General features: G+C 40.7%; 1 long non-coding RNA gene across 1 annotated transcript; it reads left to right on the top strand.

Annotated features, from left to right (window-relative positions):
• Positions 1-1,403: 1,403 nt before the first annotated feature.
• LOC125441271 lies at positions 1,404-5,645 on the top strand. Its single transcript, XR_007245812.1, has 3 exons — positions 1,404-1,499; positions 3,661-3,742; positions 4,985-5,645. It is a non-coding gene; the product is annotated as an uncharacterized LOC125441271 (long non-coding RNA).
• Positions 5,646-5,903: the final 258 nt, after the last annotated feature.

Here is a 5,903-nt window from a genome sequence, read left to right as displayed (position 1 = left end):
GTCTAACATAAAAACAGCCTTGCAACCAAGGGTCCCATTTAGGCCAGCATTCCATTTTCCTAAAGTGGAAGACCACAGTCTTTATAACGCCTACAAAAAAATTTTTGTGTGTGTAATTCTTTTTTTAAAAAAAAACAACAACTCCATGTTTCTTTTTAAAACTTTGTTAGGGTTCTGGTCCACCAAGTTGCAAGGGAAGAGAAGTGAGGGAGGGAAGAGAGGGAGGGGCAACATGCAAGGGACGGGAGGGAAGGGCCAGGCACCCTAGATTCCCTGAATACTGCGATTACAGTTAAGAAAACCAGGCACACATTACTCAGGTGTAAGCTCGGTATAGCAACCATGACATACTTTGAATGGCTGTGTCGCACCCCTCAGAGGGTTTCCTCAGAAGCGAAACCCATTGCCACCAACCAAACTTACTCCCAGGTAAAGGATCATGGCCAGCCAGAATAGATGTGTGGGAGGGGAGCCTTTCCATTCCCCCCCCCCCCAAGGAATGCGGGCACACGCATCACTGACATCACACAGTATCAGGCTGCGTGTTTGCATGAGCACATACTGCTGGCCTCTGCAGTTGATTTGCTGCTACTGTTCCTTTCCCATTTCACGACAATAAGCCACAGCAATGCGTGGCCGGGCCACGCTAGTTACAGATAAAAGGACAGATGGAAAAATGCAGTGTTCTTTTTGGTAAAGAACTTCACCAAACTTTTAACTTTAAAAAATAAGACTTTGAGTATGCTATCAGTATGCCACTACAAAGATTGACCATGGAGTCCTAAGTAGAGTTTTTCCCTTCTGCATTCATCGAAATCAGTGGGCTTAGAAGAGTGTAACTGCTTTGGATGACACTGTCATATTGTGGCCAATTCAAAGAAGGAAATGGTTATATGAAAAAAGGAAGCCCTTAATAATGGCAATACTGACAAACATAAAAGGACAACTTTTGATGATGAGTACCACCACCACAATCAAATCACATCTCATTAGCACTTGCTATTTCCCTCAGGCCTCTAAACCTTCACAAACCATTTCCTGCTCAAGAATTGCATTAACCCAATTGATAGGACAGGAACAAAAGCTGCTGTTATTTGACCCTCTTGTCACATAAGGACATTTTCTCCTCTGTTAAACTAAAGGACGGCTGCTCATCCAATGCTATGAATTCAGTATATGTCCAAGTACATGCCCAAGTAATACAGAAATGTGATTTCTTCTTAACAATACAGTCCAGAAAGCTTGTGTTGTTGAATGATTGTGTTTAGGGCAGTATTTTACTGTATTGTAATTTCTTCTGTGAAATTTTATCGGAAAGCCTCTTGTGGAGCTTTTGCTGGTAAAGAAATGAATGGGTGAATAGAATTAGCACCCAACAATGCTGTATCATCTCCTGTTTTTAGGTCAAATAGCAGGGAGAAAAGCTGAGAATTGGCCATTATTTACAGAACTACCGGAAACAAAGTCTTCTGCAACACAAAAGAAGTCCTTTTTTGATGGTAGGCTTGGTTTACATTTTTTTTAAATGTACCATGAAGGTCATTTCTGGGTTTATTTTTTTAATGGAAAACAATGGAGAATCTACTGTACCAAAGAATTTTCAAAATGCAAGAAGTAAAGTTATATGGTACTCTTTTTCCAGTAAAAATGTTTGAAAGTAAAAGGGCATGGAGAGGGAAATTGTGATACATGGCCTGAATTATGAGACTGAGTATTTTTTAAAGCAAAAGGTAGAAAGAACCTTCTAGAAACAAGTAGGAAAGTAAATATTGGGTGTGAGGGGAGGGAATCATCCAAGAAATGCAGCCTACCAGTTGGCAATGTTGCCTGTTGGTTTTAAAATTCAATTTCTATATTTTAAATTATCATGCCTGATTTTTCAAATGCATAACATTTCATTCATCCCCAGGGAAAGGCCTCAGCCAAATTCTGTTTCTGTAATGACATGTCTGTTGCTGTAATGACATGTATTCAATGTGAACAAGTCAAACTCTTTCGTTATATCTTGGAATGTTTTCCCCTGGCTACTTTATTGATCTTGTGCCTTTGTTAAGTGAAGACGTTTCATTTCAGAAGGCATTTAATTCCATTAACCTTTTAATTGATAGGAAAATTGAATAAAGTGTCATGATGATACTCTTTTAGACAGAATGTATAAGCCAGATCTTTAAAAACACTGCTACTGGTAGGAATTATGTTGCAAATTGTCTGTTTTTCTGGTACTGGTTTTGAATGAGGGTCCTATTAATGGTGACTTTCATGTATTTATGTATATTCTACATTGCCTTGCATATGTTGTAGTAAAATACATAATTCACAACTTTCTGAAACAAATTAATATAAATTGGATCCTACCTTTCAGTTTGGTAGAATCCTATGAGGCGTATGGGGAGGAAATGGCACCTGGGGACAACTCCTCCGACCCTCCCCATGGGTCACAGAACCCTGCCTCCCGCACATCGTGGAGCCCCCCCCCCCATGTCCCTGCTGCCAGCTCCTGCTCTTCCCAGGGCCCGGGGAGGGCAGAAGCCTGCCTGCAGGGAGCCCAGGAGGGTGAAGTGTTGCTGCCACCTGTCGTGAAGCCCCACTCCCTCCCCCGCAGAGTCTGGGGGGAGACACTTTAGTAAAGAGAAAACAGCGTCATGTACATACTTTTTTTTAAAATGTACATACTTTTGACTATCTTCTCCCTGGCCCCCCAGCCCAACAACTGAAAACATTGGAGAAATTCATGTACAGAGGGATTCTATATACACAAGACAGTCAATGGAAAAGTCAATCGTATCAGATTAATTAATAAATTCTAAATTGACGCTAGTCTTTCAAAACTGATGTTAATAACCTGTTATACAAAGATCGCTGTCCAGTTCAAAATTCATACTGCATCCAAAAGGGTGATAACTATAAAGTTGGCATGAATTGTCTTCCAAATTGTTGGAACTGAGATGATTTCAATTAGTTCTAAAATGCCATTGTTTACAACTGCAGGGGAAATGGAAATAACTTCTGGTGGTGGCAAGAAACACTAACAGTCATTTATTTAGCTAATGAATTTTAAGTATATAATTCCCAGCTTTATGTAGTAGAAAATGGCCTGCTCCAACAACTTACTTATACCAAATATTTGCTTATTAGGCTTCAGTACCAGTGCCTGTGGTCGAAAATTCTCACACTGGCTCACTGATGGATCCCAGTGGAATAATCACAGGTTTCCATCTCTCCATTTCAATAACTCTGCCACACACCCCAGGGCTAACAAAGCCCTTTACAAATGCCTTAAAACTAATTTGCTGATGCAGGAAATCATCAGTTATCTTGGGTCACCATGTGCTAGTGCAGCCACTGGGAACTTCTGAGGAATGTATTTATGCAACTCCTTGCGATAACAGTCATGATCCAGCCAATATTAAGGACTCTAAAATCTTGACTTCAGTGGGAGAGACTCATAGTGCAATGCTATCATGACTTCAGTGAACCAACATGTAATTCTGCTTTAGGCTTGCACTACATGAAAAGATTTTGCCTTCTGAAATCAATGGATAAAAACATACAACTTTGGATCATGCCATACATGGAATGCTGCTGCTTAACTCTCATGAGATGCTCTTTCAGTAATATTTACTTTTTTCTTTCTTTTTTTATTTGGAAATTAAATTCTAGGTGACACGCTCTATGTTGCTATGTATTCATGTTGCACAATTCTTATCCTGGGATTAGTTTTGCTGGCTTTACTTAAAACCAGGTAACATCTTCAGTATTCTTTACCTATGTGTGGATGCCAAAAGAATAGGACAGGGGATGTGTAGGGTGGATGGGAGGCGTTTTTTCCAGAGTATTCAACCGCTCAAATCTTCAGTCATCTTATCTGTGATTTCAATAAGTCATGATTTCCAACATGAACAGAAATATGTGAGGAATGTTGTATAGAAGAGAATGAGAAACGCAATGAGGCATTTATTTATTTATTTATTTGGGTGCTGTGTGGTTTCCGGGTTGTATGGGCGTGTTCTAGCAGCATTCTCTCCTGACGTTTTGCCTGCATCTGTGGCTGGCTTCTTCAGAGGATCCTCTGAAGATGCCAGCCACAGATGCAGGCGAAACGTCAGGAGGGAATGCTGCTAGAACACGCCCATACAACCCGGAAACCACACAGCACCCAAGTGACTCCGGTCGTGAAACCCTTCGACAATACATATTTACTTACTTACTTACTTACTTACTTACTTACTTACTTACTTACTTACTTACTTACTTACTTACTTACTTATTTATTATTTTAATTTGATATACCGCCCCATCCCTAAGGGCTCTGGGCGGTATACAATTTGATACCAAAATCACATCAACAATCAGTAAACCCTGATAAAATCATAAATTACATCTCAGTTAAAACATTTTAAACATCCAGTAACTCCACAGCTTCACAATCCAATTATCAATATCAGAATCAGTAGCCCAGCTCAGCTCAATAGCAATCGATCTCAAATATAGTTCCAAGGGTGGAATGGAAGATAAGGAACGGCACCTCAACGGCTGGCCTCCCCAAAAGCCCGGCGGAACAATCTCGAAGCCCTTACAGGCCCTGCAGAATTGTTCTAAGTCCTGCAGGGCCCTGATGGTCGGGGGGAGGTTGTTCCACCAGGTAGGGGCCTGGGCATGTCATGTGTTGTATCAAATCACATTGTTAAATTACAAAAAAGCAGAAATATTGTAGAAATAGATGGCTTAAAATTCATCTCATTGAAGTCTTTGACTTCTGTGAAGTAAAGGACATGATCCAGTCCACTTCTCATCAATTTCAACAAGAGAAACATTAGTCAGTGGAATATAAACATTACCTGGATCATTTCTCATGATTATAAAGTAAATGAGACCAGCTATTGATTTTCTCTTAGCTACCAAAACAATTCACATATTCTGAATACTGAAAACAATGTTTGGCAAGAAGAGCCTCATCATTCAATATATTTTTGTTTGTTTTCAGAGATTTTGCAAAGCAGGCTAAGAACCCATCACCTGCTCATCTATCAGAGAGGCTTATGATTCCTCAGCAACCATGGGTCGTCAACTGTGTGGATAACAATCTTTCAGGCTCCTCTTGCAGCCAACCCCTTACAATTCTATCATGAAAGACCTCTTGAAAAAATGACTAACATTATACTCTTCTGCCTCTTCATCAAGTGCTTAGCATCTCATTATATGAGAGAGCACCCAGAGAGTACGATTTCACCATGTATTGTTTGCTGCAATATCATGATGATGTGCATTGAGACCTTGTGCATGATGTACTGCCGGGGAGCTGTCTGAGGTTGGAACTACATGTTCTCTTGGTAAAGTCATATTCTGAAACACGAGTTGTCCCATCAATTCTTCCTTGCAAATGGGATCACCTCCCTCCCCTCAAGCTTGAGAACAGTGGTCTGGGGGACAATTATAACAAAAAGACGCACGGGGTATGGGCGGGGTTAGATAAGTATCCTGTTCTACCTGCCATTTCTCCTCCCCACCCCATATTTTAAAAATTATCCAATTTCTCTGCCCCCAACTATTTAAGAGTTGTGCTCTTGACGTAACTGGGAATGGTATTGTTGCCCAAATAATGTTCTGTGTCAGGTCTGTCAAGTGGAGAACACCCCCAAAATGTGATGACCTCTAAAGCAGGGATAGGGAACCTGCGGCTCTCAGATGTTCAGGAACTACAATTCCCACATCAGGGCTCTCACCAGCATGGCCAATTGGCCATGCTGGTAGAATTGATGGGAATTGTAGTTCCTGAACATCTGAGAGTCAAGAGGCCCCAAATTCCCCGCCCTAAAGCACCATGGGTTCAGGGGTAAGAAGGAACAGTTATATAGAGACATTCTTACTTGTTTCTTCAAAAACGTTCTTACTTTACGTATTTT

This window comes from Sphaerodactylus townsendi, linkage group LG01 (assembly GCF_021028975.2).
Source record: "Sphaerodactylus townsendi isolate TG3544 linkage group LG01, MPM_Stown_v2.3, whole genome shotgun sequence".
NCBI classification, from domain to species: Eukaryota; Metazoa; Chordata; class Lepidosauria; order Squamata; family Sphaerodactylidae; genus Sphaerodactylus; species Sphaerodactylus townsendi.
Note: the sequence above shows the minus strand (reverse complement) of the source record. Positions and strands in the feature narration are given on the sequence as shown.